Source organism: Pituophis catenifer, unplaced genomic scaffold (assembly GCF_029215685.1).
Source record: "Pituophis catenifer annectens isolate HBS135680 unplaced genomic scaffold, rPitCat1.0.hap2 SCAF_2, whole genome shotgun sequence".
NCBI lineage: Eukaryota > Metazoa > Chordata > Lepidosauria > Squamata > Colubridae > Pituophis > Pituophis catenifer.
Window position 1 is genome coordinate 46563714 of NW_027256882.1, and position 22607 is coordinate 46586320.

The window sequence follows — 22607 nt, forward strand, 5'->3', positions numbered from 1 at the left end:
AGTAGTGGCCAAAATTGTGGAAACCTTTTGGGAAAAGTGTATTTTTGAAGTATGATAGCTAATACACCACTTTTTTCTGGAGTTTCAAGATAATCATATTCCACTGCTGGAATGGCCTGGGAATAGCCCAGACCTTAACCCAATTGAAAATCTATGGAGCCGACTAAAGAAACTTGTTAGTCAGAAGCGACCCAGCAATAAAACCCAGTTAATAGAAGCAATCCTTCAATCTTGCTTTCACATTATAACAGCTGCAGAATTAAAAGACTTGGTTCACTCCATGGGAAGACATTGTAAGGCTGTAATTCATGCTAAAGGTTACCCGACTAAGTATTAACCGACATGGTGATAATTTTTGTATATCTCATTTTTTCTACATGTTTCACTTTTCTTCTTTATACTGTAACTGCTATTCTAATAGCAAATCTTTCATAAAAGTTATTTTATTACATTCTTGATTAAATTATCTTTCCATTGATATATAATTTTATGGTACTACTCCAAAATTGCTTAGCGCATTGTAAGCCGCCCTGAGTCTCCGGAGAAGGGCGGCATATAAATCAAATATAAATCAAATATAAAAAAATAAAAATAAAGTGGTGTTATTAGCTAGTTTTAGAAAATACACTTTTCCCAAAAGGTTTCCACAATTTTGGCCACTATTGTAGGTAGATAGATAGATAGATAGATAGATAGATAGATAGATAGATAGATAATAGGTGATGGACAGGTAGATAGGTAGATGATAGATAGATAGATAGATAGATAGATAGATAGATAGATAGATAGATAGATAATAGATGATGGAAGGATGGATAGGTAGGTAGAAGATTGATAGAAGATAGATAGATAGATAGATAGATAGATAGATAGATAGATAGATAGATAGATAATAGATGATGGACAGGTAGGTAGGTAGATGATAGATAGATAGATAGATAGATAGATAGATAGATAGATAGATAGATAGATAGATAGATAGATGATGGAAGGATGGATAGGTAGGTAGAAGATTGATAGAAGATAGATAGATAGATAGATAGATAGATAGATAGATAGATAGATAGATAGATAGATAGGCAGATGGAGAGGGAGGGAGAGAGGGAGGGAGGGAGAGAGAGAGAGCAGTATATCACTTGTGAAAGATCTACTGTTTAATTTTCTGGAATTGAAATTGGAAAGAATGCAGCTTTTGTATATGATAAAATAATCCTCCTTTTCTCCTCCTTTTGTTTATTTTTTGCTTCCTCCATTGTGCTGTGTGTGTGTGTGTGTGTGTGTGTGTGTGTGTGTGTGTGTGTATACGTGTGTACATGATTCCTTTCCTGATGAGAGCTTTTTGGAATGAATTGAGAAGGGCTTGCTCTGCTGGGCAGCCCTGTATTGTTATGTAATCATGTTCTATTTATTCATACAAGAATTATAATTAAACAGCAGGCAGCACTTGGAGAAGCAATTATTTTTAGAAGTTATTTGAAAACAAACCAACAATATCTGGGATAGGAATGGGAACACAGGCTGTAAATCAGATCTATTGCTCTGGCTTATCCTCATGACTCACTAACTGTAGCATCTAGGTATTCCACTGTTTTGAAAGCCTATATTCTTTTACTGTTGCCTATGTCTCATTCACCTTCAGCTTGTAAATGCAGACTAAATTTATCCTTAGCTTTCCAGTTTTAAAATAGCATTTTCCTAGTTCTCCTGATTTGCCATATCTCATTAACATTGCTGGGGAAATCTGGTCATTGGGACCTTTTCTTCATTGCCATGTTGTCTTGAGCTGCTGAAGAGACTGGCCCCACAATTTCCAACCATCTGCCCACATACAGATAGTCCTCAATTTAACAACTGGTTGCTTAGCAACAGTTCAAAGTTATGACGGACTCTCCCCCTCCCCAATCTAATTATAACCTGGTGCCAAAATTCTGATGGCTCCCCCACTCCACCCCGTGGCCACACAATCACATTTCAGGCACTCGCCCAACCAGTCTGTATTTATTGCAGTTTGCAGTGTCTGCACTCATGTGACTGGGATTTACAGTGTTTTTGCTGGCAAAAAATAGCCCATAGCAAACCATAGATTCACTAATGACTTTACGACCGTTGCCTCATGACTGCTGCAAAAAACATAAAATCAGGTTGGTCATGTGGGTGAACCACTTTAAGACCATCACAACTTACGACCATAATGGGCAGGCTCCATTATGGTCGTACGTCGAGGACAACCTGTACTGTCCGAGCGGTACTTTATCGGTACAGCTTATCTGGTATGTGTTTGTGTGTGTGTCTGTGGTTACTCTAATGGGTGGGGGGAATTCTGGGAGTTGAAGTTCACACATCCTAAAGTTACCAAATTTGAAAAAACACTGCTGTAACACTTCCAGAGAGATGAAGGTAAAAACCAGAATGGTTCAAATTCTACTCAGAAATAAGTTCTCTTAAATTAAATGGAATTGGTTTTCATATGCCAAGCAAAAGAATGTATGCAAGGAGGATATGGTGCACAGGATCAATCATCTCCTTCTCCTTCTCCTTCTCCTTCTCCTTCTCCTTCTCCTTCTCCTTCTCCTTCTCCTTCTCCTTCTCCTTCTCCTTCTCCTTCTACTTCTACTTCTACTTCTACTTCTCCTTCTCAGTGTATTATCCAGACACTTCATTTTACCAAAACAACGACAACAACAGATATACTGGTAGTGATAATAATAATACACATAATAATTATAACAATAATTATATTAGCTTATTTATAATCATGTTATACTAGCATGCTTAAAGTTATAGAAAACATTCATATTTTGCATACACATAACAATAATCTTTCTTCATCTAACATCTACCTCTTATCTCTAGACATTAATAAAACCTATTCCACATTGAAGACTACGCAAATTATTATTATTTCTATCATCACCTTTGATAGTTATTTTATTAAAGGTTACAATTTGCAACATTAAATACCAATGTAAATTATAAAAAGGAAAAAAAATAGAAGGTGCAGAAATGGAGAAAAAATAGAAAGGAAAATAGAAAAAGAAAGGAAAAATAAGAATATAGTAAAGGGGGAAAAAAGAAATATATAAAGAAATGGCTTTGCCCTTTATCATAAGCATAAATAATTTTAGTGACTTATTGCCTTCTCCTTAAACTACAGCAAATGGTCTCTACTTCTCATATTTCATCTCTTTTTTGTATACAAATGCATAAAATCTCTTTATTTTGGACAGGATGTTAGTGAAAGTCCATTAAGGGCTACCAGGGAAATCATCTCTTTTGAAACACAAGCCATTTCTATCATTTCTGTAGCAGGTCTAACTATTTAATTTCCTTGTAAAATCATATGTTTTGTCCTGCCTGTACTATTTCATGTCTAATTTTGCTTGTAAGAAAATTATTATGCATCTCCACACGTATAAAAAAAATTGGTATAATTTTCCGAAAAAGTCTTCCTAACAGTTATATTTTGATCACCTCCCTTTCTTGATATATTGCTGTTATGTTGATTTTCCTATGCTGTATGCATTTTGGCAAGCATTTTCAGAGGCTATTTATTCCTAAGGTGTATTTTTTTTTTACATGCAGAATTTTGCAAAATGACCATTGCTAATGTACGTGCACATAATATACTCTGCTTATACACCTTTGTGCACAATTGTGATTGCAGCACATAAGTTGGGGAAATGTGACCAACCGAAGAATAATTGCGATCGGGTTCATCTATTAGTTTGGGAATTGTAAATTAGATCAGGGCATTTTAATATGTGAACCCCATTTAAATCTCGTCCTTAGGAACTGGGTTATTATCATCCCAACAGAAACGACACAAAGAATTGATGTAGACATGTACGTCGTTCCAACATGACATCCTTTTCGTCTCTGGTGAGCTATCTAGAACAAAGCAAAAATGAGCCATAATGTTGCCCGTGTGGGAAGCAATGGCCACGTTCAAAGCAATAAAACAGATGTTTGATGGCTGAAAAATATTGGGCAGCTCCTGGTGTCGCAGTGACAAGTGCCAGCAGATGTTGTTTTTGCCATCTTTCCTTCTCCTTCCTTGACCTCCTGAAATTTTTTGAAAGGCCGTTGATCGCCTTTACATCTCGTGTAGGGTTTCATCCTCTGTCAGATTAAGGGACAGGGAACACAGGAACAAGGAAAAGGGAGGGTCCACAATCTGTCTTTCTGTTTCTCATCTCAAACCTGTTTTCCATTTCTGCATTTAATATATGTATGAAAATGTCGGAGAAAAAGAAGGAAACCACTCTTAATCTGCAGATAAAGACCATAGAAGAACGTCAGTGTTCCAGAACAACCCAACTCCAATTAAAAACTCCGAGACAGGCATCATCGCAAAGCTTCCACTGGTGTGCTTCAAGGTGTTGGTTACCACCTTTAAAGCGCTCCATGGCATAGGACCTAGTTATCTTTGAGACCGCCTGCTGCTACCGATGACCTCCCACCGACCTGTGCACTCCCACAGAGAGGGCCTCCTCGGGGTGCCATCAGCCAAACAATGTAGGCTGGTGACCCCCAGGGGGAGGGCCTTCTCTGTGGGGGCACCTACCCTCTGGAACCAGCTGCCCCCTGAGATAAGGAGAATCCAAGACCTCGATGCCTTCCGCCGTGCCCTTAAAACTTTCTTTTTTCAGCAAGCCGGGCTGGTTTAATATATTTTTAAAATATTTTAAATTGGTTTGTTATTTTAAATTGGGGCCAAATTAATATATATCTTTTTAATTGTTTTTAATGTTTGTATTGTATGTTTTTTATCTGGCTGTACACCGCCCTGAGTCCCTCGGGAGAAGGTGCGGTATATAAATTCAAAATAAAATAAAATAAATAAAATAAATCTGGGAAAACCCAAAAGAGCCTTGGTACTACAGTGGTTTAAAGCACCCTGTTATTAACACAGCTGCCTGCAATTTACTGCTGGTTCGAATCTCTCCAAGGCTCAAGGTTGACTCAGCCTTCCATCCTTTCTAAGGTAGGTTAAATGAGGACCCAGTTTGTGGGGGCAATAAGCTGACTTTGTATGAATATACAAAATTATGAAGGCTATTGCTTAACGCACTGTAAGCCGCCCTGAGTCTCCGGAGAAGGGCGGCATATAAATCAAATTAAAAAAAAAAAAAAACCCGAATCTGAGAATTCCGGGTTTTCCTTCTGTAAATCAAAACCCCAAAATCCAGCCCCAGCACCCATCAGTCCATCACATGGCCCAATCATCATCCGTCCCAACTTGAGCCACCACTGCAACCACTCCTCCTCCAGGTCCAGGAACACCATGACCTTGACTGAAGGGAAGAATGCTATTATGTCTAACCTCAATGTCTCTACTAAATCTCCCCCTCCTACTTTCCCAAGCGCAAGAAGGTGGCAGCGTGGAAGCTTCCGGTGTTAATATGGCTTCCAAAGCTGACAAAGAGAACCTTCCACATCCATTGGGTGATATGAGGCAATAGCAGGCTGTCCTCAACTTATGACAGTTCATTTAGTGATAGTTCGACGCTACGTCAGGACTGGAAGAAGTGACGTGTGACTGTTTTTCATATTTCTTATGACCATTGCAGAATCTCCGTGTTACATTCATCAACATTCAGAATCTTGGCAATTGGTTCATATGGATGATGGTTGCAGTGTCCCGGAGTCATGCAATCCCCTTTTGACTAGCAAGCCAGATTTACTGAACAACCGTGTTACTAACTTAACATGTGCAGCAATTCACTTAACAACTATGACAAGAAAGGTGGTAAAATGGAGCAAAGCCCAGTTAACAACTGTCTTGCTTAGCACAGAAATGTTGGGCTCCGTTGTGGTTATAAGTTGAGAAGCATCTGTACAGTTTTCTAAACGGCTGCATTTAAAATTTGACCAGGAAGGGAAGCATAAATCTATAGAAAATGTGCATATGCTAATATACCATATTTTTCAGAGTATAAGATGCACTGGAATATAAGACGCAGCTTAGTTTTTGGGGAGGAAAATAGAAAAAAAATCTGCCTACCAGCTAGCATCTGGCTAGCATCCTTAGTCTGGTCACTTCAGCACATTAGTTTGCTGGTTTTGAGCGTGCATGCTTTTTATCTCCTGCTTGGGGAGAAAAAACAGCTTCTAAAGCGCAGCTGAGAGTCGGAGAGAGCAGGCAAAGCATGGAAGATGGCTTCACTCGCTAGCGCCTCGTTAGAGCTGATAAAAAACTTCACAGCTGAGAGTCGGAGGGAGCAGGCAAAGCAGGGAAGCAGAGATTGCTTCACTCGCTAGCACCTCATTAGGGCTGAAAAAAAGCTTCGAAAAAGCTACATTCGGAACATAAGACGCACCCAAATTTTCAGCCTCTTTTGGGGGGGAAGTGCGTCTTATTCTCCAAAAAATACGGTGTAAGTATGGGCACTAATTTACTATATCTTAATTTGTGATATCTTAATGAAAAATGGAGGCTACTGCCTTGGGAAACGGAATGATGAAATGCATGTGGTATCATCCCAGGATCTTGTCCAAGTACCTGAATCCATGGGCAGCCTGATGAATCTCCAATCTTCCTGTTTATGGTTTTTTGTAATCTTAAAAAAAGAATTGGCCAGATAGTAGGCAAATGCATCGATCGGAGTAGTTCGCACAATTTCTTGCTTTGGCAAGCACAGCTGAATTTTACCTTGCTGAGTGAAAAGGGAAGCAGGCAGCAGACAAGGAGATCATTAGTAACAGTTGAAGACAAGCGTTCACCGTTCATGCCGGAGAGGAAGAAGCAAGATTTATCTGTAAATAAACAAGCATAGTTTCACAGGTAAGGGGACAGGACAAAGATGGATAGGTTATAAGAAGCTGTGAATTTCCCCTTGCCAGCAAAGTACATTTACAATGATGTTGTTGTTGTTTTTGCATGCATTAAGGTAGATGTTATTTTTGGTGGGGCATTTTTCATAGGATGAACAAGAAGAGAAAGTTGGAGGGATTCATCTTCAAATCTGTCATGATAGAATGCAAATAGATGATAGATAGATAGATAGATAGATAGATAGATAGACAGACAGACAGACAGATAGATGATAGATGATAGATGATAGATGATAGATGATAGATGATAGATGATAGATGATAGATGATAGATGATAGATGATAGATGATAGATGATAGAGAAAGAGAAAGAGAGAGGGGTATATGTGTGTGTGTGTGTGTGTGAGAGAGAGAGAGAGAGGGGGGGAGGGAGGGAGAGAGAGAGATAATAGAATTAAGAGTAGTATGGATACAATACAGATTTTTTTTTCTTTCTTTCCTGTAGGATGCTATCTAATTCATTACCTAACAAAATGGCTTGGTAAAAGCAGATAATACACTTCTCTTAATAATTATTAGAACTTAACAGTGAATAATTCAAGAATGCATCACCACAGGCAGAATCTTCCTGTGATGCTTCTATTGTTGGTTCTACCTCAAAAAAAATAGGTAGACTGAATAGTGGTCCACATAAATTACTCCTTACATGGATACTCATAAGGATATTTACACATCTAGAATGTCAAGGCAAAGTGTGGCTTGGGCTCTTCATTCTTACCTGCCATTTTCTAGGCATTCTCTCTCCTCTCTCTGGGAAATAAAATGGTACTGTCCACACCAGTACCCTAGACAATACATGCCCTAGATCAGGGATGGCTAACCTGTGGTACGCATGCCAGAGGTGGCACGCAGCGCCCTCTCTGATGGCATGTGAACCGTTGCCCCAGTCCAGCTCCACTGTGCATATGTGCGTGTCTCCCGCTGGCTAGCTGGTCTTCGGGTCTCTGCCTTCAGGGGGCTGCGTGCGCATGTGCGGTGGGACGCATGCAGGGGGGACACATGTTTATTTATTATTTATTTATTTATTTATTTTGTCGCATTTCTATAGCCTGGCCCTGAGCCATGTGGGGCTTTAAAGGTAATAACCAACACCTTGAACGTGCATTGCATTTTGGAGGTTCAGGCGTGTGCATGCAGATTCACCCGCATGCACGCACACTTTGGGCATTCGGTCCGGAAAAGGTTAGCCATCACTGCCCTATATCTTCAAAGACTTGACAGTTGTTCTATTGGAGTTAGTCATTCTAGCACTAGCTGTCCTGTCTCACAAAATTCAACTGGTGAATTTATGAAGCTCCCAACTCTTCTAAGAACTTAAGTAGACACACATGAGTATTGATGGCACCTTGCTCCGCTGCCACAGGAGAGAGAAGTTCATCTTCTAATCTTCTCTCCATCCTCATCTTCCAAGATGGATGATAAACGATTGGCAGTATGGTCCATCGAGGCTTGTCCATTTATCCATGGCTTAAGGTATGAGTAGCTTCAGCAGTTCTTTCTCCATCTCTGCTGCCATCTCCCATTCTTCACTGGGCATAGATAGTCCTTCTATTCCATCCTGTCATGCTTGTACAGGTCTGTTCTAAAGTGGGGCTGCTGACATCCTTATAACCTGGCTCTTAATATTTGGAAGAGCGAGCAAGCTCAAAGCCAGTTTAAATATCATATAAATTGGCTATATTTTAAGCCTTTCAGCACAGCAGGCATCATTTCTAAGAGAGCATAATTTATCATACACCTGGTCACTGGTGGATGGATAGGAGACTGGTTTAACTGAAAGATATCATCTGACAAACAGAGGCATGATGAACAGCCCTCCTCACTTAACTTCCATATCTAACGTTCCAGATATTGAAACAGTTCTGTGACATGAGCAGTAGATGGAGCACAATCTCCTGCTGAAGGATCAAATGCACATTCTGAAATTGTATTTGTAACAGGCCAGGAATTCAGTCGGGGTAAGTAACTACAGATCAGTTAAAACAAAGCGGGGGACATTGGAGTTTGGAGAGCAGGGTGGGTGGGAAAAAACCCTAGGTGAGGATCCCAATATTTTCTAAAAACCAGTTAAAAAGAAAAACAAAAACAAAAGATGCCTGTGAGTGCATGAATGCATGCGATTTGGGCCAAGTACTTTGAAAGCCTTGGCTTGTATTAGAGTCTTTACATAATTTCGAAGTGAACTATCCAAGGCTGATCAACATTCTATCAACATTCTATCAACAAGTCTATCAACATTCTGCTCAGTCTATGCTGTAGACCAGAGGTCTTCAAACTTGGCAGCTTTAAGACTTGTGGACTTCAACTCCCAGCATAGCTGGCAGGAGAATTTTGGGAGTTTGAAGTCCACAAGTCTTAAAGCTGCCAAGTTTGAGGACCCCTGCTGTAGACAGTGTCTCAGTACTGAACTGCAGCAGGTAGTTAAAATCCTGACAAGAGCATCGCAGGATTATATTTTGGACTGTATTGCTTCTTTTATGATTATAATATACTTGATTGTTTTCAGCATAAAACAGTGGAGGCTATCCTTAAAAGAAATCTCAGCACAGCAGAAGTTAAAGGGTGATAGAAACAAAGCATTAACAACTCAGATCTCTCTCTCTCTCTCTCTCTGAAAATCAAGTGAGATGAAGGAAAAAAGAAAAAGATTCTAGATCAGAAATGTCAGGTTTTAACTCCCTGTGCCTAGTTTGTTAGTGGCTGCAGCAGGACACCTGCCACTATGGTATAGTGCTGTGATGGCGAACCTATGGCACGCATGCCCGAAGTGGCATGCAGAGCCCTCTCTGTGAGCACACCAGCCATCACCCGTTGCTCTTCCAGGTTCCGGTGTGCACATGCACACTGGCCAGCTGATCTTTGTGCACACGGGAGTGCCAGAAACTGGAAGAGCAGCTCCCTGGTGCGCATGCACATTCCGGAAACCAGAAGCTCAGCTTCCCGGCCCATGCATGCGCACTAGGGAACTGCTCTTCCAGTTTCCAACACTCCTGTGCGTGTGCATAGGGGAGCTGCTCTTCCGGTTTCTGGCGTTCCCCCACCCCAAAGCGCGCGCTCCCGTTTTGGCACTCTGTGTAGTCCCATTTTGGCACTGGTATAGTGGAAGAACCAGTTTCCAAATCTGGGTTATCTTCTAATCTTATTGAACTGCCCTAGCCAATTGATTTCCTCCTACCCAATTTACTTTTCTGGTCTCTCAGGCAAAGAAGCCCATTTCCAAGTAAAGGTGGACTTTGTTTTCTGCCGCATGCCAATTTCCCTTTTTAAGATAAACAATTAAAAGACTCTCCTAATTGGAATAGGAAGCCTGCTCCAGGGGTATATGTGAGGGATCCCAGATTTATGTTTATTAATTTAGATTCTTTTATCCCTCCTGTATTATTCTTTTCATAAATAACTCAAGGCAATGAACACACATAAATACTGCAAGATCCAATCTGAGTCAGTCACCGGGACCAAAGGTTTGGTTTTCTGAACTTTCGGACTCGCGCTGGAGCCCATCCCCAGGGACTTCTCTGAGGATGGGTTCACCATTCTGGTGAGAGAGAAGTGCTCTCTGATGATGGGCTCCAGCATGAGTTCGAAAGCTCGGAAAACTATACTTCTGGTCCTGGTGACTGACACAATTACAATTGGATCTTGCAACAGTATCCTGGGACATGTATATTTGCCAACCTAGCAGTTCGGAAGCACATAAAAAATGCAAGTAGAAAAATAAGGAACACCTTTTGTGGGAAGGTAACAGAGTTCTGTGAGCCTTTGGCATTTAGCCATGCCAGCCACATGACCATGGAAAAGTCTTCGGACAGCACTGGCTCTTCGGCTTTGAAACGGAGATGAGCACCACCCCCTAGAGTCGGGAACGACTAGCACATATGTGCGAGGGGAACCTTTACCTTTATACATAACATTCCTTCCTCCTCCTATTTTCCCCAGGACTATGTGGTGAGTGTGGCTGAAAGAGAGTGACTGGCTCAAAAGTCACCAAGTTGGCTTTCATGCCTAAAGTGGGATTTAGAACTCACCATCTCCTGGTTTCTAGCCTGGAGCCTTAATCATTAGACCAGGTAGAAGCAGAGCAGTCTATCTATGAATAAACAGCTCATATTTGGTTCATATCATCTCTCCATATCATTGATGTTGTATCTCTGACCCCTTCAGCCTCAAGTCTTCCATTTCAAGAACATCAGATATACTTGTACTGCAATCCTACATCTGGCTATTCACATTAAAAACCCTAGCACACTTAATGACATTTACTCCTAGAAGAAAACCAGAATAAATAATACAAGTTAACTAGGCAGCCTCAATGGCACAGTGGAATAAATAAAAATGCTGAAAGAATGCATTTTTAAAAGTTCACAATCATGAGGTCTCATCCCAATGGGGTACTTCGTGAGGGATGATGATGAACCCAGGATTAGTGCATTCAGAAGGAAAAAAATCAAAGTTTTGTCTTTTCCTTGAACTGGCTTTACAAATGTATTACATTTTCTGTGGCCACATGATAGTGGTTTAAGAACAATCTTAATGGCCTTGATTTGCATGTCAACAATGCAATCAATGAAATACCCCGATTGAATAGTTAAGAAGCAGTTACAGATAGAGATAATAAAGATCCTAGAGAGGAAGCTGGGAGGCAAATTTAAAAAAACATAGCAACCAAAGTATTGAATCGGGCAAGAGATGATGGATAAATGATTTCTTTTTGTTGTTGTTCTGATTTGCTTTTCCTTTTCTCTCTCTCTCTCTTTTCTTTTCTTTTCTTTTTCTTTTCTTTGTTTCAGGTAGGTGACACGAATAGAAGCCAGGCAGGATAAAATGAACATGTTTTTTCAGTAAAAGGTGATATGATTAAAAGTTAGAATAAGTGATAGAAATAAGAGAAAGGGGAATGTTAGTGTAGACACTTTTATGTAATAAAATAAAGTAACAATAAGAGAAAATATGGAATAATTGAACCATGACAGATTGCAACTTATTATAATTGTGTATCATTATTAGAAATATATAAGTAGATTGAATGTAATAACTATGATTAATTTTACTAGTTTTATTTGTATTAGAATGTATGAGACTCAGGTGCCACACTGTTCACGCATTGATTTGAAATGTTTGTAAAAAAATTTTAAAAAAAAATTAAAACAGAAAAACAATGCAATCATATGAAAACATTTAGAGGTTTAGATGACAGTGAGATGGATCAAACATCAGTCAGTGAAGAGGAGCAGAAAGTATGACCTAATTGACGATGGGGACAGAATTATGTAGGGCTCGGTTCACATGTTCATCTTCACATTAAATAAAATGAGCAAGTGAGAAGATGATATTTGATGGAAAGTTGGATAATTGGATTGTGATTGTGTATTGACTAAAGAGTCTCCTAGTTGTACCAACACTATTCCCCCCACCCCTTTCTCTGCAGTGTCAGCACAGTCTATGCCGATTGTGGTTTGAAAAGCAAAATGACCCTGGCAGAAACACTTCAATATTTAATGTATAAGCTTCCTCCAAGAGAAACTTTTATCTCTATTGTAAGTAGGTGCTAAACTCAATAGAAAACAATTCAGGGACATTTGATCTACACATCTTTAAATCCATTTCTGAAAGGTGCTCATAACATTTTTTTTTTTTTTGAGGTACACTATAATAAATTTTGAGAGATGCGGTGGCTCAGTGGCTAAAATGCTGAGCTTGTTGATCGAAAGGTTGGCAGTTCAGCAGTTCAAATCCCTAGTGCTGCATAACGGGATGAGCTCCCGTTACTTGTCCCAGCTTCTGCCAACCTAGCAGTTCGAAAGCACGTAAAAAATGCAAATAGAAAAATAGGGACCACCTTTGGTGGGAAGGTAACAGAGTTCCGTGTGCCTTTGGCATTGAGTCATGCCAGCCACATGACCACGGAGACATCTTTGGACAGCGCTGGCTCTTTGGCTTTGAAACGGAGATGAGCATCGCCCCCTAGAGTTGGGAACAACTAACACATATGTGCGAGGGGAACTTTTACCTTACTTTATAATAAAGTTTGCAGCAAAAGTGGACCTTATGATGAAAAATATTTGTGGCAAATTTGAAAGAGAAAAGTGGAGAAAGGTTTTGGCAAAAGAAACTGGGAATGGCAAGAAAACATGATGTTATTTTGTGAATGGATTGGAACTGATTGGAATTGAGTGTTGGGATTAGAGATTTATTAACTCTCTATTAGTAAGATTAATTCACTCATCTTTTACATTAAACCAGATGATGGCCCTTATGCTAGCAAAGTTCCTGCAATTTCTTGTCATTTTTAAAAATGGGAGGTGGGAAAAAGGGAAAAGCCAAGCTCTCAAATTCTTTGTATCAACCACCTGAGATGTGGAGATTTTAACAACCAATAGTGGGTATTTGATTGGAAGATAAAGCTGCCAGTCATTGGACATGTTTCTCTATCCTCTTTCTTCTTTTCCACTGGAAGATTTTAGAACACTAAGAAGAACCAAACAGTTAAGTGTTGTTTTTTTTTTTAATTGAACGCAGCTTTCTGCTTTGCCTTGCTTTGTTGCCTTGCATTGCTGACATGGTAATTTATAAATAGCAGAGTTGGAAGAGAGTTGGAAGAGATCTCGGAGTTCTTCCAGCTTGTTGCTCAAGCAGGAAACCTTATACCTGTCCAAAAGGTGGCTTTTTCAAGAGGCAACTGAACTTTCTTGCTTTTCTTTGAAGATGTTTCATTTCTCATCCAAGAAGCTTCTTCTTCTTCTTCTTCTTTTTTTTTTTGCTTTAATTTATATGCCGCCCTTCTCCGGAGACTCAGGGCAGCTTACAATGCGTTAAGCAATAGCCTTCATACTTTTGTATATTTATACAAAGTCATCTTATTGCCCCCACAATCTGGGTCCTCATTTCACCTACCTTTGAAAGGATGGAAGGCTGAGTCAACCTTGAGCCTGGTGAGATTCTTCAAGAAAGTCCCGTTGCCTCTCAAAAAAAGCACTTTTGGGATAACTATGACCCGGATGACTGAGAATCACCATAGAGAAAACCTTATACCATTTCAGACAAATGGTTGTCCAATCTCTTCTTTAAAGCCTCTAGGGTTAGAGCATCCAAAACTTCGGGAGCAAGCTCTTCCACCAGTGGTGAAATCCAAATTTTTTTACTACTGGTTCTGTAGGCGTGGCTTGGTGGGCATGGCAGGGGAAGGATACTGCAAAATCCCCATTCCCTCCCCACTCCTGGGGGAAGGATACTGCAAAATCCCCATTCCCTCCATACTCCTGGGGGAAGGATATTGCAAAATCTCCATTCCCACCCCACTCTATGGCCAGCCGGAGGTGGTATTTGCTGGTTCTCTGAACTACTCAAAATTTCCACTACCGGTTCTCCAGAACCTGTCAGAACCTACTGGATTTCACCCCTGCATTCCACTGATGAAGACCAGTCATGATTGAAACAGCCATTGTCCATCTTTTCATTCTTGAGCTTGTGATCCATGGAGTCTTCTCAAAGAGGTATGACAAATCGCAATATTGTAAAATACCTGGTAACTCTTTAAAACTATTATACAGGTAGTCCTCAACTCACAAGCATTCATTCAGTGACCATTTGAAGTTAAAACAGCACTGACAAAAAGCGATTTACATCTGGTTCTCTTGCCCATTACAACATTCCCACAGTCATGTGATTGAAATTTGGGCACTTGGCAACCGGCATGATTTATGATGGTTGCAGGATCCCAGGGTCATTTGATCGCCATTTGTGTCCTTGCCAGCCATTTTCTGACAACCAAAGTCAATGGGTTAAGTCCAGTGGTGGGATTCAACCAGTTCGCCATTTCAGCCAAACCGATTGTTAAATTGCTGGCTGGCCCCTCCCCGCCCCTCCTCACCCCAACCCTCCCACTCGCCCTGTTTTGGCTCCCAGGTAAATGCAGGGAAACTTACTAGGTCCAAAACGGGATGCAGGGGGTTGCGGCATGGCCCCTCTGTGGTCCATTTTTGTTCCCAGGAGACTGTAGGGAGGCCTACTAGGCCCAAAATGAGGCATGGGGGTGGCCAGTGTGCCCTCCCCATGGCCCGTTTATGTTCCCAGGCAGGTGGAGGAGACTGAGTGCTGCCTGTCACACACCCTGGCCACACCCAGCATGGCCACACCCACACAGCCAGTCATTAGGGCAGAGAACTTTGTTAAATTATTTGAATCCCACCACTGGGAAATCCCTTAATGAAGTATAACCTCTTCATTCACTTAATAACTTCAGTGATACGTTTAACTGTGGCAAAAATAAGGTTGCAACACTGGGCATGATGACTCACTTAATAATTGTCTTGCAGAACGATGGAAATTGTGGGTTGTACCAAGATCGTTTTTATGTTGTTTATCACAAAAAAAATATACATGCAGTTCTGTGGATACTAGAAAAGCAGACAGGGTTTGCCTCGCCTTGGGGGAGAGACAATTGGTACCTGTCTTTTCAACCAAAAAGTGATGGATGACCAGTAATTACCAGAATTACAAACTATTCAAAAAAATAATGCCAAAAATGTACCTACAGAAGAAACCCCCAAATCAAATTGCAACAAATAACTCATCAAAGCTGACTTTTTTTTTTTTGTTTTTAAAGAAAAATGTGGGAGTGAATGCTAGTTCTCTTGCTAAATTTGAGAATTGATTGTTGATTTATGTAAACTTTTGTTGCTTGTGGAAGGTCACAAAAAGGATACCTGCAACTTTGAACAAATAGCAGCTTCTTCTAACCTACAGAAGACAAATCTCTAGCGATTGTGCAAAATAGAAACAATTTCTAGTGCAAATTCCATTGTGTAGAAAAATTAATACATTGTTTGATTTTGATGGTTTTCCTCTCTATAGGATCAGGTCCACAAAGGACCACTTTTAGCATTTCATCTACATAATAGGTGAAGTGAGAATTCATTCTATCTCAAATGGGCACCCAGGAGGCTGTTTGGTCTTTTGTGTTTTTCTGATAATAAGAGGTGAGTATGTTGTAAGCTCTGTATATTCCTCACATACCGAATATCCTGCTATCCAGTTGTTCTATATATGCAATCCACAGTATGACTTATAGATCATTATGTGCCTGGAAGTTCTTAGCTTTCTTCTTACAAGATTAATGGAGCTCTTTAGATGTGTATTTAGAAAACAGTTTTAATAAACAAAGTATATTTTGAAGAGGTATCCTTTTTCTGCCCTAGAAAGTATACTTCAAAGAATTCATTCTTTTATACAATAATATATTCAATACCCCATGCTAAGCAAAGTGGCTCCAATTTAGAAAGTATTATGTCGATCAGGTTTGTGACTCTCTGAACTTTGATAAAACTTTCAAAGCAGTTTTGCTATGAATTATTTTCACAGAAATAAAATTTCCTTCCCTGGGAATATATGCTATTCCACATTGGCCTGTAATTTTTTTCCCCCTGTTTCATGTTATGCAATTCTCTCCTTTCTTCTATTTCAGATCTGCTTTTCTTACTTTATTCCATCATAAAAAAAACAACAACAAACAAACAAACAAACAAACAAAAAATAGCATACAGTAGGATTAGCAGATAGGTCTATTCTGTTTAATTGCCTACTTTGGGAGGCAAATTTGTGATCAAGGAAATTTTGGTTCTGAACTTTAAAAAAAAAATAAAAAATAGCACCATATCAGAATATATGGTAGCTCAGAACTGAGCCTTGGTACTACAGTGGTTTAAAGCACCCTGTTATTAACACAGCTGCCTGCAATTTACTGCTGGTTCGAATCTCGCCAAGGCTCAAGGTTGACTCAGCCTTCCATCCTTTCTAAGGTAGGTTAAATGAGGACCCAGTTTGTGGGGGCAATAAGCTGACTTTGTATAAATATATACCAAAGGATGAAGGCTATTGCTGAGCACATTGTAAGCCGCCCTGAGTCTCCGGAGAAGGGCGGCATATAAATCAAATTAAAAAAAATAAAAATAAAAAAAAATAAAGTATAGATGGAAGTTGCGCTTACTTTCTAAATTTTATGAGATGACTGAAAGATCCCTTCACTCTTTCTAAAAAAAAAACAAACAAAAACAAAAACAAAAAACAAACCCTGAATGCATTTATGACAGTTCTAGGCTCTTCGGTGTACAATATATACCGGGTGTCTGCAACCTGCAGCTCCAGAGCCGCATGTGGCTCTTTCATCCCCCTGCTGTACCTCCTTGTTGGCTGAACCCACCACTGGCTGGCCCTGCCCTTCCCCTCGCCCTCCCCACCCAGTCACTCCTTGCCTGGCCTGAGAAGGTAAGGGCAACGGTGGGGGATGGAGACTCTCTCCATATTCCAGAGTGGATGCGAAGCACCCCTGTACTTGCCATATCTCGCAGGTGCTTCTTCCAGCCCTTGTTGGTGCTGCGCATACTTCGGTCGCTCAGGCAGATGCGCGACTTGCTCTCCACCCCAAGACACTGGCCCAGCCCAGTTGCGACCAATGCCCTGGATTGTAATGGGCTCCAGGAGGAGGAGGGGACACCGTCTTCCCCATTGTGAAGTACGCTAAATTTAACTGTACTGCGCAAGGCACTGTGAGAGCAGCGGGCAGGCTATGGAGGTAGCAACAGCAGTGGCATTAGCCGCAGCCAGGCCAAGCCAGTGTCCTGGGGCGGAGAGCAAGTCGCGCATCTCCCCGAACGACCAAGGTGTGCGCAGCACCAACAAGTGCCAGAAGAAGCATCTGCAAGAGATGGCAAGTACAGGGACTCTTCACTCCCGCTCTGGAATATGGAGCGAGTCTCCATCGCCCGCCATCGCCCTTATCTTCTCAGGCCAAGCGAGGAATGACTGGGAGGGGAAGGCGAGGGGTGGGGCCAGCTAGTGGTGGGTTCAGTCAACAGGGAACCACAACAGGGGGACGAAAGAGCTTCATTTATCTGGGAACCTGAAATGACTCTTGATTTAAATATGGTAAATACCACCCAAGGAAGAAGAAAGAACAACATCAGCAAAAAACAAACAAACACCAACCCTTGCCTGTTTTTGGAAATGGATCAAGAGGGAACACACACAAACACACACGAGAGAGAGAGAGAGAGAGAGAGAGAGAGAGAGAGGGAGGGAGGGAGGGAGGGAGGGAGGGAGGGAGATGAGAGGGGGAGAGACAGAGAAAGAGAAAGAGAGAGACAGGGAGGGAGGGAGGGAGGGAGGGAGAGAGAGAGAGAGAGAGAGAGAGAGAGGGAGAGAGAGAGAGAGAGAGGGAGGGAGGGAGGGAGAGAGGGAGGGAGATGAGAGGGGGAGAGACAGAGAAAGAGAAAGAGAGAGACAGGGAGGGAGGGAGGGAGGAGAGAGAGAGAGAGAGAGAGAGAGAGAGAGAGAGAGAGAGAGAGATACCTGTTTCCCACAGAAAACACCAGCATAAGACAGATTTGCTGGGATTTCCAGAATTCAGAATTCAACACATTTGGACACTAATGGGTTTGAAAAGCTGTTCTGTCCAATCAAATAATGCTTGGTTACATTCTTTCCAAAGGTGCTCTTTTAATTGATAATAAGGACTTCTACCTGAGAACATTTTATAATTAATTAAAATATAAACCCAAAGGGTGTGAGGTGCAGGACAAATATTTACCTCTTTGATTAGACCTCCATATGTCTGGTTTGTGACTGAAAATCCAGGTGCTTTTGCTGTTGGCTCACACACACATACACACACACACACACACACACACACACATACGGTTCTCCCAACAGCAAAGAGCACACTTGTCTTAATTTCCTCTCGATTACACCCAAACATTAACTATTACTGACTAACTACAGCCCCAAATAATTATTGCTATCTGTTCCCTTTGTAAATATAACTCCGGTACTGAGTGAGAAGAATAATGGCATATTTACAGAAGGCAGCTAATTAAACTCAGCTTCAATTGCCTTCAGTTTGCCAGAAGGGGCCATTTTCATGGGAAGGAAAAAAAGAGAGGAGAGGAGGGAGAGAGTAAGAGCAAAAGAGGCATAGAGAAGCTTGACTACATACTGGGAACAAGCTGGTGATCTGTACATTCAGAATTCTCAAGATAAAAATTCAGCTTGAAACAAATTTACACTGGTAGTAAAAATCTCATTAGGCAACATTCCCCAATTATAAATGTTTCATTTCCTTTCCTCTCTCAACACATCCCAGATTACTGAAGCTTTAAGCGCATACATATTCCTTACATAACATATGCATATTTCTTAAATAAAATTTAGTATGTTAAAGCCAATAGAGTCAAAGATTAAGGGGTTGGTTTAGGGGAGAGGGACCCTCATTCTAGATTTCTCTTGGCAGAGAAGCAGCTGACAGGGTGACTTTGGGCCAGTCATTCTCTCAAAGCACTAGACCAGGGGTGTCAACCTCGCAGTGTCACATTGTCGTCACGTGACATATCGTGACTTTTTTCCCCTTTGCTAAAATGGGGATGGGCGTGGCCATTTGGCCCATTTCTCTGCCAACTTGCATTGGACCACGATGATAAAATTCAGTTCATAACCTTCAATGAAGATACTTTCAACCAGGGGTGAAATGCTCCCGGTTCGGACCGGATCACCTGATCTGGTAGCAATGGAGGCGGGTGGTTCAGAGAACCGGTAGCAAAAATCCCTCCCCCCCATGCCCAGCTGAGCTGCACAATCATCAGAGACTTTTTTTTTTTACTTTGAAAAGCATTTTTTCTACAATCTCTTCGGCTGAAAAAATGCTTTTAAAAGTAAAAAAAAAAAGCCTCTGATGATCGCGTGGCTCAACTGGGATCGTCAAAGGCTTTTAAAAGAAAAAAACTTTTTAAAGCCTCTGCCGATCAGGCAACTCAGCTGGGATCATCAGAGCCTTTTGAAAGCATTTTTTACAACCTCTTTGCCAAAGAGGTTGTAGAAAAAATGGTTTTAAAAGTAACCAAAAAAAATATTGGCCATGCCCACCCAGTCACATTGTCCCTGCCCCCCAACCAAGCCATGCCCACAGAACTGGTAGTAACAAATTTTAGATTTCACCACTGCTTTCAACATACGTTATTTGGGTTAGTGATCGTTATAATTTTCTTTCTATCTGTCACGGGTCCTTAACTACTTTAATTGCAGGTGCTCATCAAAAACCTATGATGCTGACTGTCAACACACATACACTGTTTGGTGTATTTTCAGGTGGAGAACTACTGATATATCTTCATCAACCAGATAATGGAGGTCAAAGATTTGGAAGTTTGATGACTTTTTAAAGTCAACCATTCACTATATTTTCTTCCTTCTGGTTTTATTTAATTACTAGCTTTAATCAATGATAGTTATTGTATCTTGTTATTATACCTGCTGAGCAAATTGATCTCTTCCGCAACTGAGGGCACAGATAGAAAACTTACAGTCTCCCAAAAGTTGTAAAGAATCCAAACTCTATGAGTCCTGAAAGGCCAAAAAAGATGGGGATTGTGGTTCAACAGTATTGGAGAATCACAGATTCCCATTCCCGACACTGAGAAATTATTATTGGTCTCATCCAGATGTTTAGACTGGATTCAGCAATTTTACCCTTCTATCAAGTCCTTCCCAAGGGCCTAGGACAGGCGGATGTAGTTTGATGGTGTTAAAGGTAAAATTGCAGGATGAAAGCTATTGCCATTATTATGGTTGATGGCAGCATTAAGCCTGATGTTTACACTGAATTTGGCGCTTTGGTCCATCGATCGAGTCCTTCCAAAAAGGTCTGGGATAGGCAGATATTATTTATTGTTGCAGGCAGCAAGCTGTTCCAAGTATAAAGCTGTCTTTTTCAACTGACTGATGGTGATTTTGTCACTGTCAGTAGTGTTCAAGTGGTGCTCCAGATGTTTTGAGATTGCACCCAAGGTGCCCATTACTATTGGTGCTATTTTTGCTTTCTTTTGGCATACTCATTCTACTTCTATTTGCAGGTATTTATATTTTGTGATTTTCCTCCAGTTCTTTCTCTTCTCTTCTACCCTCTAGATATTGTTACTATCCAGTCTATTGCTCCTATCCAGATTTTTTTGTCTTTCTTATCAACAACTGTTAAGTCTTTGCTTTCTTTTGCCACAGTTATTCTATTTCTGTTTGATGATCTTAGTGTTTTGTGATTTTCTTCAGTTCTTTCTTTTTATTCTGCTGTCTTCAGCTGGTACAATGTCCACTATCCAGATCTTTTTTTTTTTGTCTTTTTTATTGATAATTGTTAAGTCTGAGGTGTTGTGTGGCAGATGATTGTCTGTTTTAATTCTAAAATCCCAAAGCACTGACTTCTTCATTTTCTGTTACTTTGTCTATTTGTGGTCCCTTCAGTTCTTTATTGCAGGAGCCTAGTATTTCTTAAAGATCTTCTAATGCACCATCATTGTTGTTTTGTCATCCTGTCAGTGAGATCAGTTCAATCTTTCCAGTACTAAGTAAGATTTCATGGTGTACTAGCTTTGGTGCTTTTTCTTTATTGTCATCCTCCAATGCCCTTTTTACTTCTTCAACTGTCTGGTGTACTTACAACATTCAACGCTCACCCAATTTTCCTTGGTAAATAGAGTGTGTCAACATTACTGCATGGATGAAAGATATTGTTCATTATCATTAATTATTATTATATACATAGCAGTGTGAAATCACAGCTGCAGTTCTCTGGCTGGTGTTGACTTTCATATGCGTAGAGTTCTTCCCAGGAAGTATGTCATCATGTATCAGCATAGTAGCATATGCGTATCCAAATAGTGTGGCCTTTTGTAACTGATAGATGGAAATTTTGTCAGATGTGCTATCCAAAATTTTTGGGTATAGCACCCAATGTGCCAATAATCACATTGGGACCACCACAACTGTTTTATGCCATAATCATTCAACTTTTTCAAATCTTGATCCTTCTCCAATTCTTTGTCTCCTATTTTACTGTCCCCTTGAATTGCTACATCAATTATCCACATTTTCTTCTTTGCAACCACTGTTAAATCTGATGTGTTATGAGCCACGAGTCCTATCAGTTATCTTTGGAAATTCCACAATACTTATTAAAATTTATATACAGTAGCTACCCATCTCATATACGTTATTAACAGTTATACCGTGAATAATTGCAAAGTCCTATTACATGAATGACACAGAGGACATGAGGGCAGAAAGAAGGACATGTCTTCCTAGAATTGAGTTTGTTGAATTGAGCTGCTCTAAAAATATAAGTAAAATAGCACTTAGCACTTAGAAATAGCACTTAGACTTATATACCGCTTCACAGTGTTTTACAGCCCTCTCTAAGGGCTTAATAAGGGCTTGAATGTTTTTTTCCTATAAGACTTTGAGTAACATTTTCTCCCAATTGCTTTGCCTGCTGTTTAGTTTTTTGGGGCAGATGCTTATTGTTTTACCTTTCCTTTCTCACAATACAATCCTGAACATTCAAAATAGCAATAGCAATAGCACTTAGACTTATATACCACTTCACAGTGCTCTACAGCCCTCTCTAAGCGGTTTACAGAGTCAGCAGATTTTCCCCAACAATCGGGGTCCTCATTTTACCCACCTCGGAAGGATGGAAGGCTGAGTCCACCTTGAGCCTGGTGAGATTCGATCTGCCAAATTGCAGGAAGCTGGCAGTCAGCATTCTAACCACTGCGCCACCACGGCTCATAAAATAAATAAATATTTACCCAGAAGTAGGTCTCATTATTTCCAGTGAAACTGACTTTCATGTAAGCATGTAAACGGGTGTATCTATGTGTGATTTTCCTACATTCCTTTGCTTCTACTTCTGAAATTGTCTTTTCCCCCACTTGGCAGTAACAACTTGGCAAGCA